This window comes from Macrobrachium nipponense, chromosome 9, assembly GCF_015104395.2.
Source record: "Macrobrachium nipponense isolate FS-2020 chromosome 9, ASM1510439v2, whole genome shotgun sequence".
NCBI classification, from domain to species: Eukaryota; Metazoa; Arthropoda; class Malacostraca; order Decapoda; family Palaemonidae; genus Macrobrachium; species Macrobrachium nipponense.
In genome coordinates, this window is record NC_061110.1 from 10,814,405 (window position 1) to 10,834,404 (window position 20,000).

A 20,000-nucleotide genomic window follows, 5' to 3' on the forward strand; every position below is an offset into this window, starting at 1 on the left:
CAAAAAAACTCTCATAATATATATATATATTTATATATATAAATGCATAAAAATCAGCGAGTTCTCCAGCTGTTTTGAACGAGTATTTAAACTCTCAGGAGGAGTCAGAACCCATCGTCGGCACTGAATCCCTGCCCTTGTTAAAATTTCAAGCGACGGCCGGAGCGAATATATATATACTTAAAATGTATTTGCGTATGCAAATACGCGTGTGAATTAGTAATGGCCGTAATTCGTGTGACGATGACGATTCAGTTGATGAAAGAAGTTACGTATTCAGGTCATGATGTCATTAACGAGTGTAATATTTATACCGAGGGGCGTCTCTATATAGCTCAGCGCTTTATTAATAGCGAGACGTAGTAGAAAATCATTTTATTTACTGAATTAAATGATTTTATTTACTGAATGAAATCATCTTATTTACTGAATGAAATCATCTTATTTACCGAATGAAATAATCTAATTTACTGAATGAAATCATTCTATTACTGAATGAAATCATTCTATTTACTGAATGAAACGCATCTCCCAACGATGCATCTTAACAGTGTGTGAATTATAAACCTAATATTCCTGCGTGAGGAGTTATTCCAAGCCATTTATGACCACCATTACTCATAGGAAAGTGTAAAGCCAGGCTTCGTGAGGGGGGAGAAAGGGGGAGGGGGGAGGGGGGGGAGGGGGAGGAGAGGAGGAGGGGGGGGGGGGGCTCTAATACAGCTGACGGGTCTCGGATACAAATCACGATCAGGAAAACTGGAGAGGTAGTGAAGATTTGCGGAAGATAATGGACGGGAAAATCATGAAGATAAGAAGATATAATACATACATACTACATACATACATATTACACATACATATACCCATATAAATTATATAAATATACAAAAATATATATATATATATATATATAATATATATATATATATATATTTATATATACACACGTTACATTTAAGGATTAACTAAAATCAAACCACACAGTACCTGCACTTTACCATTTATTTCAGTATGAACGTATACATCCATACAAACAAACTTAAATGCATCTTCTACTAATTTTAATTTGTTCTAAATCTTACATTTAATCCTCCTTAAGAGACGAGTGCAATACGGTCTGGCGACAGCAACGTAACCATCATTTCTGTCACGCGTAACGTCATCGAGGAAGAATGTCACAAATTCTTTCTGATAACCTTACACACAAATTCATTCTGATAACCTTACACACAAATTCTTTCTGATAACCTTACACTCAAATTCTTTGATAAACCTTACACACAAATTCTTTCTGAAAAACTTACCGCGGAAGAATGTCACACATTCTTTCCAATAACCTTACACACAAATTCTTTCTGATAACCTTACCGCGGAAGAATGTCACAAGCGCTGTCATTCTTCCACAAACTAATTACGCGGATATATATCAAGCAAGGAAGGTATTTAGACGACACCGTGCACTTCTTTTTTCGCTGGGGCCTAATTTTAGCGACACAATTTTGTGTTTCTCTCTCTCTCTTCCTTTCTCTCCCTGAAAGGAAAATTTAGCGAGGCGATATTTTACGGGGAACAGAAGACGAATGGGCGTCATTCGCCGCGGACGAGAAAAATATTCAAAACAAGAAAGCAATTACGCGATCCGTTTTTTGCGACACCCCCCCCCCCCCTTTTTTTTTTGTGGCAAATTTGTCCTCCTGCCTGGGTGATTTATAAAGGTACTAATTACTCTAGTTGACTGTAAATGCAGTTTCCTTTAGAAAGAGAAGTTTCAAAAAGAAAAAAAAAATTTACGGCCCAAAAGAATTGAATATAGATCCTTTAGGACGGACACACACACACAAACTTACCGAATTACGGCCTAAAAAAATAGAATATATAGTTCGGGCCAAAGGCCAAGCGCTGGAACCCGATGAGGTCATGCAGGGGTGAAGAGGAAATTGAGAATAAAAACGGTCTTAAAGGCGTAACAAGAGGAAATCCTCAAAAGCAGTTGCTCTGTGAAAACAACTGTTAGGAAAAGGTGGATAGGAAGATGGAAGAAAGATAATATGAATGGAGGTACAGTAAAAGGAATGAAAGGGGTTGCAGCTAGGGGTCGAAGGGACGCTGCAAGGAACCTTAAGTAATGCCTACAGTGCAACCCTTGAGGACCACTAAAGGCAGTATCCACCTATACGCGGGTAATGCAGCCTAAAAATATTGCACAGGGATATGACTTCCCCAGAAAAAAACTAATTTTCTAGAATAAAATCAGATATTCGTGAGGAAAAAAAGAAACTCTATTGTGTTCTTACAAATGTCGAAAAATTAATTTCATCTGGGCACGTCAACGCAAAAATCCATGGATTACTGAAAATATAAACGAGTTAAAAAAAATTATATTAAACGTTTATTTGCGTGATTTGGGAATGATTTCGCGGGAAAGTTTTTTTTTTTTTCTCCAAATTGAGGATTAATCTAATCTTCATGAAAATTGATTTAGTTCGGCCAGAGATGCTCACGAACTCGCGGTTGACTGACAGGTTCACGAATGTAGATCCCAGGACTCATTTCCTATGGACATATTATGATCTCGAAACACATGCAACTGCGAAGGCTTAGAACATTCATTGGCTATACATGAAAGGTATAATTCATCAAAGCGTGGCCGGAGTAGAGAGAGAGAGAGAAGAGAGAGAGAGAGAGTTACAAGGATTAGGATGTCTCAAAGACTTGTTAGTCCATCCAAGGAAACATCATGTGCTCACTTATCTCTGAGAACAGGTTTTACAATTCATTCACAGTGTCCTAATGATCTCATCTAGCTTTCTTTTAACCTCCTCCACACTGTTGCTGTTTACAACTTCTGGTGGCAGTTTATTCCACGTGTCACATATCTAGTATGTGAAGAAGTTCCCACAAAGAGATGTGTTGTATCTCTTCAGTTCTAGTTTCCATCCATTATTTCTCGTCTGGTTTTCGTTTAACGTAAATAGGTTACCGTCTACTTTTATTGTTATGCCTTTCAGTATTTTGAAATTTTCTCTTAGTTGTCCTTGCAGCCGTCGTGTTTCTAAGCCATACATGTTCGGGCTCTCTACCAGTCGTCTTCGGTAACCTATTCGCCTGATGGATGGAATTAACTCTGTGGTATGTGAAGAAGTTCCCACACTGAGATGTGTTGTACCTCTTCAGTTCTAGTTTCCATCTATCCAGAGAGAGAGAGAGAGAGAGAGAGAGAGAGAGAGAGAGAGAGAGAGAGAACGTAATCTTCTTTCATGGCATCACCGCTAAACACCTAATTCACACCTACTTAAAGTTTGCTAATGAGTTTTAGAAGCAAGAGCCAATTCGCAGCACTTCCGCGAACTGTATACCACCGGCCAAACAAATATCAATATGACCGACTCCAACCCCCAAACGCCCTACGTTAGGACCTAGGGGAACCAGGCACTAGCTAGTGATGTACCAGCCGGTAAAAAGTGATGCGCCAACCCAAATACCTCCTCTAACTCACTCGAGGAACAGTAAGATCGTGTGCCAATGAAAATCAATAAGGGAGGGAGAGAGAGAGAGAGAGAGAGAGATTACAGTTACCTAACAAAGAAAGTGATTGCACAGTTTCCAGAGGTACCACCAATTATAACATCTTAGCTGTTTCATCATGTCTGAGAGAGAGAGAGAGAGACTAAATACCATCATAATCACCACATATAACAGAACTTAACGGCCAATCCGCCTCCCCAGTTAAGACTCTCAACAGAGAGGAAAAAGGGCATCACTAAGAAAGACCTACCTACCCGTCAGTTAGCTCTTCAAGGGGCTGGAAAGGCGCAATTATCTGTCCTTCCAAGATCTCTCTCTCTCTCTCTCTCTCTCTCTCTCTCTCTCTCTCTCTCTCTCCAGGAGACATCATTATCAACGTGATTAACTGCATTAACGAGTTGCTCCAATCTTCAGTAATCGCTCGATAAAACGAGACACAACAAATGGAGACTGGGTCTCACTTCAATTGAGCGTCAACTTCAGAGGAGGAGAGAGAGAGAGAGAGAGAGAGAGAGAGAGAGAGAGAGAGAGAGAGAGAGAGAGAGAATTTCATCGCCAAAGTAAACGCATAATATTTACTGAAAACATCAGAGAAAGTTCTCTTATTTACATGTACATACATACAAGAGAGAGAGAGAGAGAGAGAGACATATATAAATCATCATAAAAGCCTGTCACCAATGCTCATAATGCTCATTGTCTGGCGTTACAATTGTACAAAGTGGGTAATCCTCCCCCATAAAAATTAATCCTTTCAATGATTTTATGCGTAGGAAAACGAGTAGCTATTATTATTATTATTATTATTGTAGTATAACTCAGTCTACCATTACTCGTAATAAGGCAATATAGCTTGACAAAGTAAATATACATAAGTAAACATAAAACATCTGACTTCAAAGGTGTTTTTATTTCCTGCTTTTTTTTTTATCATTCTCTGGATTCAATAAGCAGGTTTCCTGACTACTCGGCGCCTGTCAAAATATGACAGCGCTAACAAGAAGCCGATTAGCGGATCCACTTGTTTGTAAACATCTTATTATTAATCATGAGAGAAAGAGAAAGAGAGAGAGAGAAAGAGAGAGAGAGTGTTTGAAATTTCACTTCCAAACACAAACATGACCAGGGTACGCTTTCTGATCTCTCTCTCTCTCTCTCTCTCTCTCTCTCTCTCTCTCTCTCTCTCTCCTCATATCCAAGGTCAACAACGTAAAATTTGATGAAAAAATATTTATTATTTTAATTGCTTTCTTTGGAGAAAATATGTATTATTATTATTATTATTATCATTATTATTATGTAATATTTTCTTTTCCTTAAAGGAAGTCTTTTTGGGATGAGGTTGCTACCCACACGCCGTTCTGCATGCATTCCCAACTCTCTCTCTCTCTTCTCTCTCTACATATATATTATATATATATATATATATATATATATATATATATATATATATAAAAGACAGAAAACGTTGGCGAAAGCAGGCACAGCATATGGAAGGACAGGGTGACAATGGAGATAGCCGGTCATCAGGTGATAGTACATTTATTGCCGACGCGTTTCGTAACACACAGTTACATCATCAAGGCTAAAAGAGAAACAACACAAATTAAAAATACATGAAAACATAACTTTGACTTTAAGAGTCTTCAATAAATATACAAAAAACATACATATGAAAGCAATTTAAAAAGCACCTGCTAGACTAAAAGTTGAAGACTGAGTGATTCGGAGAGAAGAGAAGAAGCAGAAAAAAAAAAAGAAAGAAAGCCGGGTTCAACCCAGATACAACTGTACAGAGGAAGTGGGTGAGTTCAACTTGGGCACTAACTGCTTAATAAAACAACGACTCTAATATAAGCAGTTCGTGTAAACGGCTTGTTTGGCCCAAGACAGAGAAATCAGTATAATTGATGGTGGTTTTACAAATTTTTGCATGATTTCTGCCTTTATTTTTAATGATCATCTGTATAAACAGGTTGACGGAATGGCAATGGGATCACCTCTCGGTCCCACGTTTTCCAACATTTTCATGTGCTCCTGGAGGAGGACATGTTGGAAAATTGCCCCCTTGGTTTTTATCCTCTTGTGTATAAAAGTTTGTCGATGACAACCTTTGTTCTTTTCAAATCAGCTTTCCATGCTGATCAATTTCTCTCATACATCAATGAATTGCATCCTAATATCAAGTTTACATTAGAGAGAGAGGAAATGATCGATTACCATTTTTGGATGTTTTAGTGTTTCGCAGTGGTGATAGTTTTTACACTTCCGTTTTTAGAAAAAAGACGTTCTCCGGTCTGGGTTCAAACTTTTATAGTGCTTGTTTTTATAATTTTAAACTTAATTCAATTTTTACCTTCCTCCATCGAGCTTACACTCAACCTCTTCCTGGGATTTGTATCATAAAGAAATAATTTGTTGTGTAAATATTTTCCGATAACTGGTTTCCTCACATGTTTTCTTCAAACATTGCAAGAATTTTTCTAAATAAGAAATATCGGACTCCCCTTCCATAAGCACTGTTCCACGAAAGAAACTATATGCCCAGTATTCCATACATCCAAGACGACAAATTTAGAAGGAATCCTCAAGTCTGCAATTGAAAAACATCTTTAATATGTTACAAGTTATATTTAATTCCAAAAAATCCCCTTACAATAAGATCACTTTTCAAATTTAAAGACAGACTCTGCCCAATATTGCAATCGTCAGTCGTATATAAATATACTTGCCCCAGATGTGATTTGGGGACTTACGTGGGTTCGACTAAACGATTGCTAAAAGTCAGAGCTGATTAACATAATTGGTGGGTAAGTCATCGTACTGGCTGCAGAGTGTCCAATCCAGAATTTCAAATATCAGAAATCATGCAAAAATTTGTAAAACCACCATCAATTATACTGATTTCTCTGTCTGGGCCAAACAAGCCGTTTACACGAACTGCTTATATTAGAGTCGTTGTTTATTAAGCAGAAGTTGAACTCACACACTTCCTCTGTACAGTTGTATCTGGGTTGAACCGGCTTTCTTCGCTGCTTCTCCCTTCTCTCCGAACTCACTCAGTCTTCAACTTTTAGTCTAGCAGGTGCTTTTTAAATTGCTTTCATTTTATGTATGTTTTTTGTATATTATGAGACTCTTAAAGTCAAAGTTATGTTTCATGTATTTTTAATTTGTGTTTGTTTCTCTTGTAGCCTTGATGATGTAACTATGTGTTACGAAACGCGTCGGCAATAAATGTACTATCACTGATGACCGGCTATCTTCTTGTCACCCTGTCTTATATATATATATATATATATAGATATATATATATATATATATATATATATATATATATATATATACATATATATATACACACACACACACATATATATATCTATATATATATATATATATATATATATATATATATATATATATATTATTGATATATACAGTATACGCCTCAGGCCGAGCGCTGCGACCTATGAGGTCATCATCCCGCGCTGAAAATAATGTCGAAACAATCAGGTCGGAGAGAGCTGCGTAAAAATAAGATGGATGACAGAGACTACGAACGGAGGCGCAGTAAAAGGAATGGAACGGAGGCGGGGGGTGGCCGAAGGAACTTCGCAAAGAAACCTTTAAAAGTAACGCTGACTACAGTGCGCCGTGTGAAGAATGAGGATGAACTAATAAAAATGCTAACACTACGAAAATAAAAGGAAAAACCACTCGATTTTTCTTTGCTTGTTTTTTGTTTTTTTCCGAAAACCAGTTTTCAAAAAAGAAAAAATATATATATATAAATTCGCATGTTGACTCGGATAAACGGAGCGAATTCTTTCTCTTGATATGAAAAGAATGTGAGAAGATTCTCCAGGCAAGTCTTGCGACAAATACCTTTTTATCTTATTTATTTATTTTATTTTTCTTTTCTTTTTTTTACAGAAGCCAGGCGAAGGAGGGCGAACTTTCTCTGGGGGAATATTACACGAAATATGACGAGCTTTGCTACATCTGAAGGTGGGGAAATATGGCGGGTTTTTTGCTATATTGTACGTTAGAATTCCTAAGGGGCAGCAGAGCTCTTTCTTCATTTCTGCGCGCTCGAATTCAAATATATGTTTTTTTATTTATTTATTTTTCTTGCGTATCACTGAAACGGTTGAATGCTTTCTTTATCGCGTCAATTTTACGCAGCTGTCTGTTGGCTTCTCTTTATCAGTCAGATACTTTGCTCTTTATTTATTTATTTTTTTTTTTTGTATGGTGTTTTTACGTTGCATGGACCCAGTGGTTATTTAGCAACGGGATTTTTTTTTACTCTCTCTCTCTCTCTCTCTATTGCGTAAATTTTACGGTGTATGTTGAATTATCTCTACGCCTGTTACTTTACTCTCTCTCACTCTTTTTCTCTCTCTTGTCTAAGTTCTATGATGTCTGTTGATTTATCGTATAACTCTAGTTACTTTCCTTTGTATCTCCTCTTAACCCTTGTATTATATTTCCTTCTCTCTCTCTCTCTCTCTCTCTCTCTCTCTCTCTCTCTCTCTCTCTCTCTCTCTCTCTCTCTTGCAGACCAATTTTGCCAAATTGATCTCAGCAAGATAATGGCCATCTAGGGTGTATGTTGCTGGACTCTTTTGAATATAATAATAATAATAATAATAATAAATAATAATAATAATAATAATAATAATAATAATAATAATAATAATGACGATGCTGCGAGTGATTCATGACATCCACTTACGTCAGGGAAATCACGGCACAAAAAGCCAAGCCGTAGCGGAATGCAGCCTACAGGCCAATTTTTAACCCCCCCCCCCCCCCCCCCTCTCTGGCCGCAAATAGTGCATTGGAAGATACAAGTCTGACATCTAAGCAAGCCGCTGTTTTCAGAAAACGCCTGTCTTGTCCGGTTCGTCTTGAAACCGACGTATAATTTTTTTTTTTTTTTTTTTTTTTAAGTTTATTCAAGGTAATCTATCCATAATTCAGTTATTGCCTAGTTCGTTCATTTTTTCTTCCTAGCCCTTTTAATCATTAGGTTTTATCAGTCTTTTATTCTTCACGTATCCGTTACCTTCCCCGGAGAAGCATGTTTAGCGAATTAAAGATCAATGATAATAATAATAATAAAACACATAAGGACGTTTACATGCACAAACAAATATATACTACATTCACGCACACAAACATATATATATATATATATATATATATATATATATATATATATATATGACTCACTTGAAATCCCAACAAAGTCGGTATTGAAATTTTAAAAATAATACATAAAAAAAACACACACACACATCAGTAATTTCATCACCCAAAAGTAATTCGCCCAAGAATAGTTATTTCCTTCACTGTAATAAAAATGGACTCATTATGAACTCGTCTATCATACTTATCCAATTCTTTCCTCCTCCTCGGCAGCCATATATTTCCTCGGAGGGATTTGATGTATGTGCTAAAAATTAGCTTAGTCGTCAGGAAGATGGAATTGGTAGCGATTACACTGTATTTTGTGTCGTGTTTTTTTGTAAATTAACATCATCAGTGAGAGTAGTAGTAGCAGAATTAGTAGTAGTGATAGCGTTAATTGCGATTAAGGTAATGAATCTAAGTACACAGTAAAGGCCTCGTGGTATTTTTTATTTCGCCAACGTTTCGGCTTCTCTCGAGTCATTGTCAAAAAATGGAATTCACGATGCTTGACGAAACGAATACGCTGATACTGACATCCTACCAAATGGAAATCATTATCAGAAGCTTAATATTCGTAACCAAACTCTGGCAACTTTGGGCACCAACTACTTGACCGAATGACATCAAATGTATACATTGAACGCTGACGACACGAGACACACAATGAACAATTACTCAAGACTACAAGATACACAACGAGCACTGACACAAGACTTTCCTACTAAGAGCCTTCTCCCTCTCACCTCATGAAGAAACTAACTTTTTGAAACAATACTTCAAAGACGAACGTAAGGCTATCAGTTGAAGGATCAGACCAGTAAAACTGCTAGTAAATAGATTCTATTTACTCAAGTACTACATGTGTACATCGTATAGACAACAATATTTCTTGTAGTTCAAAGGATTTATAAATACTTCTGAAAACAATCTGGGCCGAAAAGCTAAGGACAGCCAGCCAGGTAAATCTCCATTCGACTTGACAAAAACAAAACGAATCGAATCACAATTTCGTTTTCACTTATCTTCTTGTGACATTTTTTTTTTTATTCATCAATTTGTTTCTCTTTTTGATACATTTCTTCCTATTAACTTTTTCCCTTACTTTTAATTTTTATAACTGAGTATTTTCAGATATGTTGAACTTACTGTGTTGAAATTACAGGGTATTGAACAGATTCTGTTTCTGTGAGTTACTTCCATTTTTAGAGCTTTTAAGAATTGGAATGACGAAATGTCCAAAGGTTACTGGATCCTAAATGTATCCCACTCTTATTATTATCATCATTTCATAAAATGTCTACAGGGTCTACAATAAGGGGACAACCAAATACGGAAGTAGTCGAACTTAGAAAACTGATTTCAAAACCCTTCCATGCATAGTTCCGATGTCCCAATCGAAGGATACTAATAAAAAAAAAATAAATAAAAAAAAAAGATCCCGTGCTGGAAAATGACCAACACCTAACAAATAAACAAATCAAAAACAGAAACAAAGACTTATTCCGCATTCATCTAAAGAACTGAAACCTTTGACCCCACCCTCTTAAAAAAAAAAGTACCCACCTTCCTTCAAAAACATTTTAGGAATATAAAACTCAATCCCACATACTACACATTTCTTGCTCAAAGGAACAAGGTCACCGTTATTCAAACGTTTCCCAAAACAACGCGAGCGCACGTTATCATAAGGCCAATTCATCTAACGGCAACAAATACCCACTTCCCAAATTCAACAGCTCTGGCGAAGGACTTTGATAATATAATCGAAGTGGGAGGGAAGAGGAAGAGGAGGAAGAGCCTCGCCCTGCAGGAGACCAGGAAACAGAAACGGCGTGATTACCGCTCCCTTGATTAACACAACGCGTGCAGTCCTTTGCTGGCTATAAATATAATTAAACGTGGAATTGACGGGGCGGGGCGTTGGCTGATAGGGCAGCCCGCTAAAAATGCATGACGAGAGAGAGAGAGAGAGAGAGAGAGAGAGAGAGAGAGAGAGAGAGAGAGAGAATGTTTCTTTCAGTGGCGAGACGTCATTCTCTTCCACTATACATCAGAAATCCCGTGTACCTGTAGATTAACTGTAGATTGGTTTCTCTCCTCCAAATGGGTAAAAGGGATTACTTCCCCGAGGGCGTCGTCCCCTTCGTGAATCCAGTATTTACTTGAAAGAGTTATTGAAAGCAACCATGCCAGTTCTGACTTGGAAATGAAAACCCGCGGTGCCACGAATCCAGTTGGCACCGCGCAGCACAGTTCCATCGTTTCTTGGCCCAACAGCAGAATATCCAGGAACTTGTCTGACTTAAAATGGTGAGCGAAATGGCTTGATTTCTTAAATTAAACGAAGTCTCTTGATATCTCATCACAGTATATGTTCAAGTCTGTCTCCAGCGAAGGCTTTTAAGATGATTCTGAAACTGCCCACGATTTCGTGAGTCTGGTATGGACAAAACGGAAGGTTCTCCGTTCAAAAAAGATCTAAATAACCTTTGTAGGTTGCTACCATTAATATCACCTATTAGGATGATATCAATGATAAATAGAACAGGAACGAAAACCATTCCTAAAATGATTCCAGGGACGAGAAAGATTCCTAAAATTATTCCTGGTGGCCAGGACAGTAATCTATCAATAACAAGTACCAAGATGATAAATAGTACAGGAACGAAAACCATTCCTCAAATGATTCCTAGTGGTCTGGAAATTAATCCATCAATATCATTTATCAAGATGATAAATAGAACAGGAACGAAAACCATTCCTAAAATGATTCCTGGTGGTCTGGAAAGTAATCTATCAATATCATTTATCAAGATGATAAATAGAACAGGAACGAAAACCATTCCTAAAATGATTCCTGGTGGTCTGGAAAGTAATCCATCAATATCATTTATTCAAATGATATAAAACAGGAACGAAAACCATTCCTAAATGAAAAAATTTCCTTGGGGTTCCTGGCAAAGGTAACCTATCCCAAAACGACATTTTCGCCCCCCCCCCCCCCCCCCCCCCCCCCCTAAAAATAAAAAAAAAAAAAATTTAAAAAATTTGAAAAAAAAAAAAAAAATTTTTTTTTTAAAAAAATTAATAAAATAAATAAAATAAAAAAATTATTTAAATAAACAAAAAAATTTTAAAAAACTAAAAATAATTTTTTTCCAAAAAACCATTTCCATTAAAAATTAAAAAAAAAATAAATAATAAAAAAAAATTAAAATAAAAAATTAAAAAATAAATAAAAAAAAAAAAAAAAAAAAATTAAAAAAAAAAAAAAAAAAAAATAGGATTGCTGGTAGGTCTGGGAAACCCCCCCCCGTTAATCATACAATCAATATCATTTATCAAGATGATAAATAGAACAAGAACGAAAACCATTCCTAAAATGATTACTGGAGGTACTTGGGGGGACAGTAATATATCCAATATCATTTATCTAATTTCCCCATGAAGATACATAGAACAAGGAAACGAAAAAAAACCAATTCCTATGATACTGGTAGTCTTGCCAAAAGTAATCTATCAATATCATTTATCAAGATGATACATAAAACAAGAACCAGAACCATTCCTTGATTCCTAATTATTTTCATGGTGTTCCATTACCTGACACCTGGAGAATTGGATTTGAGAGAAACAGAAACGAAAGAAAGTGACTAAGCCAGACTCCACAAGGTTAATTACCATCTTTCCGTTTAAGCTAATTAATTGGAAAGAAAGGGAATAAGAGAGTGAATTATTAAAGGGTTCATAAGACCCAGAATCTACTCACTTTCGTTAATCTACTTATTATTACATTGTATTCACACCACTGCATTCATCTTAACCTAGAAAGACCATTTCCTTAGCATTTTCAACTTACAAGTGCTTCAATATATAGGCAGATGAGAGAGAGGGAGAGATCTTAGGTATTCCCCATTAAGATAAGATTGCAAGCTTCATGTGAGAGAGAGAGAGAGAGAGAGAGAGAGAGAGAGAGAGAGAGAGAACTTAGGTATTCCCCATTAAGATAAGATTGCAAGCTTCATGAGAGAGAGAGAGAGAGAGAGAGAGAGAGAGAGAGAGAGAGAGAAGAGGAGAATGGGGGCCGAATGCATGATACGAGAATGGAAAAACATTTTTATCCTTTTTTTTTTTTTGTTTTTTTTTATCTCAAAGACGAGCGACTGAGGGGAATGACGAGAGAAGAGAAGAGAGGGGGAATTGGATAAGAAAGAGAAACAGCCCTGGAGCGATCGATAAAATTAAGGGGGGAGGGGGAAGGGGGGGGGAGAAAAAGTCCACGGGGCGGTCAGTAATGGGAAGAGAAAAGATTGATAATAATTGAAGCAACGGACGATAACTGGAAGAACTCATTTAAACAATTTGGAGGAGATTCATTACATAGAAGAGAGAGAGAGAGAGAGAGAGAGAGAGAGAGAGAGAGAGAGAGAGAGAGGTAAAAAAAACTAAATGGAGAGCATCCAATTTCAATTTCCTATAAGAGACACAATACATTGTGGGGAAGACGACGCCATAAAGAAATTGGAATAAATATAAAATAAAGGTTAATAATGGAGAAGGGGAAATGAAGAAAAATGGCAGAGGGTTCCCACAGAAAGAAAGAGAGGGAGAGAGAGAGAGAAAAAAAAGAAAGGAGGGGTCGCAATGAAAGAGAGCTGAAAACACAGCAATGAATTATAATGGAAGGGAGAAGGGATTCGATCTGCTACAGTTCTTCGTAACAGTAAAAGAGTAGAAAGAGGAAAGGGCAATTTAGCAGTAGTCTCTCTCTCTCTCTCTCTCTCTCTCTCTCTCTCTCTCTCTCTCTCTCTCTCTATCAAGCGTACAGATATACTGCACCTCAAGGCAGGAAAACGTCATGCGGATGGTTGTGAACCCCCTGGGGAGGTTTCTTGTCCCTTGATTGGTAGATGAGCCTCTGATCCCGGATCCAATATCAATAATATATATATATATATATATATATATATATATATATATATATATATAATATATATATATATATATATATATATGTATAATATATATGTGTATATATATATATATATATATATATATATATATATATATATATATATTGGTAGTACGTAAAAATAAGAGGGCTGGATCTAATAACACTTGAAGTAAAAGTTACTTAAATGTATAAAAAAAAAATGTCATTGTAAAATCTGACAAAAACTGGTGGGAAAACACATTCCACTTTGGAAGTGAAGTCTTACATAGTCACTGAGCATAATAATTTACAGGTAAAAAAAATTGTGAAACTCTGATAATAGACTATTTGCGTAGCATATCCAGCTCAATTAAAACAAGAGGGGGTGGGAAATGTGGAGATACGAGTATATGCACAATCAATTAAAAGGTTTTAGAACAGGTGAAAGGAGCATTTTCAGAGGAGGGGAAAACGTTCAAACAAAGAAGAAGGAAATATAGCAAATGCAAACAGATGCACACACGAACAAAGTATCTTTATCCTTGCAAAAAATATTCATACTATATATTATATATAAAAAATATTATATAAAAATTTTATATTTTTTATTTTACGTAATATATAATATATATAATATATATATTATATAATATATATATATTATATAATATATATAGTGTTAAGGAGTTTATTCGTAAAAAATTTTAAAAAAAATAAAATAAAAAACCAAAATAAGGTACCATGATACCCAAAAGCACACACGTACAAAGCATCCTTATCCTTGCAAAAAATATATATATATATATATATATATATATATACCTATATATATATTATATATATATATATATATATATTATATATATATATATATATATTATATATATATATATATATAAATAAAAATAAAACAAATAAATAAATAAATTATATTTATATAGCAAATAAAAAAAATAGGCACCATGACACTTTCTTAACCCATTCTCTCTCTCTCTCTCTCTCTCTCTCTCTCTCTCTCTCTCTCTATCTCTTCCCAAGCCCCAAAACAAAGGCAACCCACCTCGATTCCTTTTGTCCTGTTGTACACATTCTCCCGCCAGCCTTTCAGCTTTAAAACCATGACCACCCTCTCTACCATTCTCTCTCTCTCTCTCTCTCTCTCTCTCTCTCTCTCACACACATGCAACCTTTTAATATCCTTTCGCTAATCCAATAAACACACCATTTCCCTGACTTCCCACGCGTTCATGAAGTCCTTTGTTGCTTTTCACGGGACTTCGGCGAGTTAATTTTCCTTCTCGGCAAATTCACTTCCGATGACGATCGCTTACGAGGAGGAGGAGGAGGAGGAGGAGGAGGAGGAGGAGGGGGAAGTTCACTTTTCATTATCGCCAGTTCAGAGACGTCTCGGGAGATTACAGTCCGATGTCACGGGGTCGTCGTAGTATACCGTCGTGTTCTGTTACCACGTGATGATCGTCGTGACTTCAGCACTTCTCTCTCTCTATCTCTTTTTTTTCTATTTCTGGACTTCACTGAAAGTGAGTCTCCTTTTCTGGGTCGCGTCTTATGACTTTCATTGTTATGTGTTCGTTTTTTTTTTTCTTTTTCTTTCTTCATCTTTGGGGGGGGGGGGGGATGCATCATTTTTTTATTTTCACTTTTTCACTGTAGGTTTACTTTGCTTTTTTTTTTTTTAATTTTAAACTTTTTTTTTAACTTTCACCTGAGAATTTCTATTTTTTTGAATTTCATATGCGGATTTACTTTCCTTTTATTTCGTATTTTGAGGTTCATTTGTGAATTTATTTATTTTTTATTTTTGCATTTTCGCTTGAGATTTTTTTTTCCATATTTTCATCTGCGAGTTCATTTAATTCCGGCATTTTCACGCTCACTGTTGCGAGTTAACTTCACTTTCCTCTTTGGCATTTTCACTTCCTCTGCTGCGAGTTCCTCTGCTTTCTTCTATATTCACTTTCATCCCGGCGAGTCTCCCTTTCATTTTCAGTTGCGACTTCATTTTCATCTCGCTCTTCCACTTTCACTTTTGTGAGTTCATCCTCCTCCTCCTCCTCTGTTTCCACTTTTCACTTTTCTTGCAGTCAAGTTTATTTCACTTTGTCCCTCTTCACTTTCGTCTTCACTCTTGCTGAGTTTTCTCACTCGTCAAGTATCTTCATATTCTCTGAGCTTCATTTTCATTTTGTAACCTAACGAGGTAATCTGTCATTCCCGACAGATACTATAATCTCTCTCATTCTCTTCCCCCGACTTTTTATATCTTTTCTATTCTACTTTCTTAGCTGGCGTTCTTCACTCTCAGTAATCACTAGAAGCTGGAAAAGCTCCTCCTCTAAGGAAGTATTAAAATGATCATGAGCCAAGGGAGAGCATTCCTTCCAAAGCCTGGCAGGAGAGGAAAGAAAACGTATTGGAGTCAATACGGAGCAGATATGAGCAGGACCCATCGCCAAATAAACTAAGCACAAAACCTTTTCACAAACACCAGGTCATCATGCAAGTGTGCTGCTCATGACCTCGCCCCCAAAAGCCAGGTATATAAAGTACACAAAGGTCACCTCGCGTGACCTTCACCCCACTGACCTTTCCTGGCAACGAGGCCACACCCCTTCCTTGCGACGAGGGATTCTATGGAGACTCATTCTCCCCCTGCCTTTAATAAGCGGCTGTACGGTGGTCGTAGATTAAACAGATTACGAATCCAGCCTTCCTTCCTTCGGTCTGACTTCCCTGCCTGAGGAGGGAGAAATATAGACGTGCGTGTTTCCAAGTTAATTGTTTTGAAAGGAACGAAGTCGAGATTGTTCTGTGTGGAATAATAGTACGTGCTATCGAATTTAGTGTACTTAGCTCCGAACATCCTCTGAATTCAGTATGCGTTGAATTTGAGTATGTTAGATTGTACTTTATAACTGGTGTATTAAGCTTGACAGACTTTGAATTCAATCTCTTTGAGTAGGAATTTCTTGCTACACCTTGCATTCAGTCTCTCTTTATATGAACTTCTAGATACACTTTGAATTCAATCTCTCTTTGTATGAACTTCTTGATATAATTTGAATTCAACTTCTGTATGAACTCCTTAATATACCTTGAATTCAGTCTCTCTTTCTATGATCTTGATATGCTTTAAATTCAACTTCTGTACGAACTCCTTAATACACTTTGAATTCAGTCCCTCATCATATGATCTTCATACAATTTGAATTCAGTCTCTCTTTCTGTGATCTTCTTGATACACTTTGAATTCAAGCTCTGTATGAACTCCTTACACTTTGAATTCAGTCTCTTTTTGTATGAACTTTTGATACACCTTGAATTCAGTCTCTCTTTGTATGATCTTCTTGATACACTTTGACTTCAATTTCTGTATGAACTTTAATACACTTTGAATTCAGTCTCTCTTTGTATGATCTTGATACACTTTGAATTCAATTTCCGTATGAACTCCTTAATACACCTTGAATTCAGTCTCTCTTTGTATGAACTTCTTGATATACCTTGACTTCAAAAGGTATAAATCCCGTCGACACTCTGGATAAAGTGTATGAGCACTCTCTCATACACTTTCTCATTTTAAGCGTACACACTTCCTCATTGTACCTCTCCGGACATGATTATGAATGAAAATGCTTCATTATATTAGCTTGCTCTGATGTCTGTAGGAAGGTAGTAAAGTAATCTTAGTTATTACATACACAAAATCCACAGAACAAACACTATACTAAGTTCCTCACCTAAGAAGAGTGAAAATAATGCAGACGACAGGTAACAAAACCTACAGTAGCTAATCTTTAAACAAAACAAAATTACTGTGTTAAATTTTAGACGACACAAATATATGAGAAGCGATGCATAATAAACTAACCTGCGCAACAAATTACCATCTGCACCTGACCGGAGAGGTAGGAAAAATATGAAATACTTGTTGACAGAAACAGACTGACAACTGAGTCCAAATTTTGCCCTAGATATGAGAGAGAGAGAGAGAGAGAGAGAGAGAGAGAGAGAGAGAGAGAGAGAGAGAGAATCAATGCCCTCTTAACAAGAATTGTAACAAACATTCCACTGGAATCAGATAAAATGACAACCATAACTCTAGGAGAGAGAGAGAGAGAATATATTAACAATACGAGGATGTGATATATATATATGCCAAGGAATTCAACTTCTCAATTCTTATCAAAAACACTTTTTCGTTTATGAGGTTGCTAGCCACACCTTTAGCAACACTGGCTGAAATCCCCAACATCTAACTAACTACCTCGTGCTATATATATGATTAGGTTACTTGAGATACAGTGAATTAAACGGAAAGTGCCTAGAGGCTTTTCCTTGTGAGTATAATATCAAGAAGATAAATTATCTTGATTACAATATATTTGTTGATTTCTATCTGTTTATGTTTACACACGCGATTGTTCTTCTTGATGTTCTCCTCTTGGTCACTGGGATTCTATTTCGTGGAATGTCTGACGGTCACCCAAACTGAAATGAGAAACAGGACGTCCAGAAAAGTGCTGACATCAACACATCAGTGGGACGCCTGAACAAACACCTCCCCATCTGGTGGATCCTGCCACCCACGGATCTTGTTAACTGCCTTTTCAACGACGCTATTCTGCTGTGTTGTCGCCTTCCTATGATATCCTAACCTCGCCTTCTCCCGATCATCTGGTTAGGGTTATATATAAGAGCGTGCGTCTATCATTGATATCCCAGCGCTCGCCTCGACTCCACTCAATCACATCACAAGCGCGCGCATGCGTAGGCGACCTTGAACGCGTCTCATTGCCAAATACCACCAAGTAGTTTTGCATTGTTACATTTCCATGCTTGCCTCATTCCCAAATGCTCCCATGCAAGCGTCTATCTTCGTTGCTGAATGCTTTCCAAGCATCTGATTAGAAGACCCTTACCATACTAAGTTAAAAAGTAATATTCAGATAGTTTCCCCCATGAATATCAGTATCTTCTTCCATTTAAACCTTCAACAATTTAGTTTTGGCAATCTAGGTTGCTTCTACCTTGTAGCTAAAGTACATTGTATTGTTTGGACACTTATAAATTCTCTCAATCTCATTTATTATAGCTTTAATTGGACTCATCTGTCCCCGTTTGGAGTATTGCTGTCACATCTGGGTTGCTTCATTCTTGTCTCATCGTTCAAAAGATTAAATATTATATAATAATACTGTTCACTTATAATCCCCTTTACCTCACCTCTCTCTCTCTCTCTCTCTCTCTCTCTCTCTCTCTCTCTCTCTCTCTCTCTCTCTCTCTTTACAGGTACTACTTTGGCCACGGTTCTAGAGCGGCTTAGAAGGAGATTCTCTTACACTCGGCTGCTTCTTACGTTTATTCTGTGGAATCATTAACCTTCAGAGCTGACAGTTGCAAATTCTATCCCTTCTTCTGCTTTCCTAATTTCTATAATGTTTCTACCTTTAGAAAGCAATTGCATCACTTCATCCATGATTCAGCCCTATATTTTTTTACATACTTTTTTTTTTTTTTTTGCTCTGATCCTGGGCTAGAAAATGGTTTCAAGCGGGTATAATTGCACGTTACACAGCCAAATACTTCCAACCAGGCGCCATAGTAAATCTAATTGCATGCGCATCACAAGAATCGTCGTTTATCCTCCTAATACGATCTCTTTCTTTCTGTCTTTCCCATTACCTTCTGTTATTTCTTTCAAACGAAGAACATATTCTTTGGAAGCTTGAATTTCAAGTCAACGGACCCTAGGGTGGGCTTGGTACATATGAATGGGTCCATCTAATAATTGAATAATAATAATAATAAAGATAATAATAATAATAATAATAATAATAATAATACTAATAATTGAAAAAGAAACCCACAAAATTACTGTGTATAAAGTGTCACTTTATAAGTATTTACATCTTATTTTACTCAACACTCGAGTACTTTCAGGCCCTACCTGTGGCCCTTTTCAAGAGATGTGTAGATTGACCCAGGTTGACCCAGGCTAACAACCTACACATCTCTTGAAAAAGGGCCCACAGATACGGCCTGAAAGTACTCGAGTGTTGAGTAAAATAAAATGTAAATACTTATAAGTAAACACGTCATACACAGTAATTTTGTGGGTTTATTTTCCAATCTTCAGAAGAAAACTGAAAGAAGTTATTGTTTGGTTAATAATAATAATAATAATAATAATAATAATAATAATAATAATAATAATCAATAATAAATAATAATAAATATTATTATATTATTAATTAGATAACCCAGACACAAGCAAATATCTTCGTTTCATGTTTCCCTACCAATCATCTCCCTT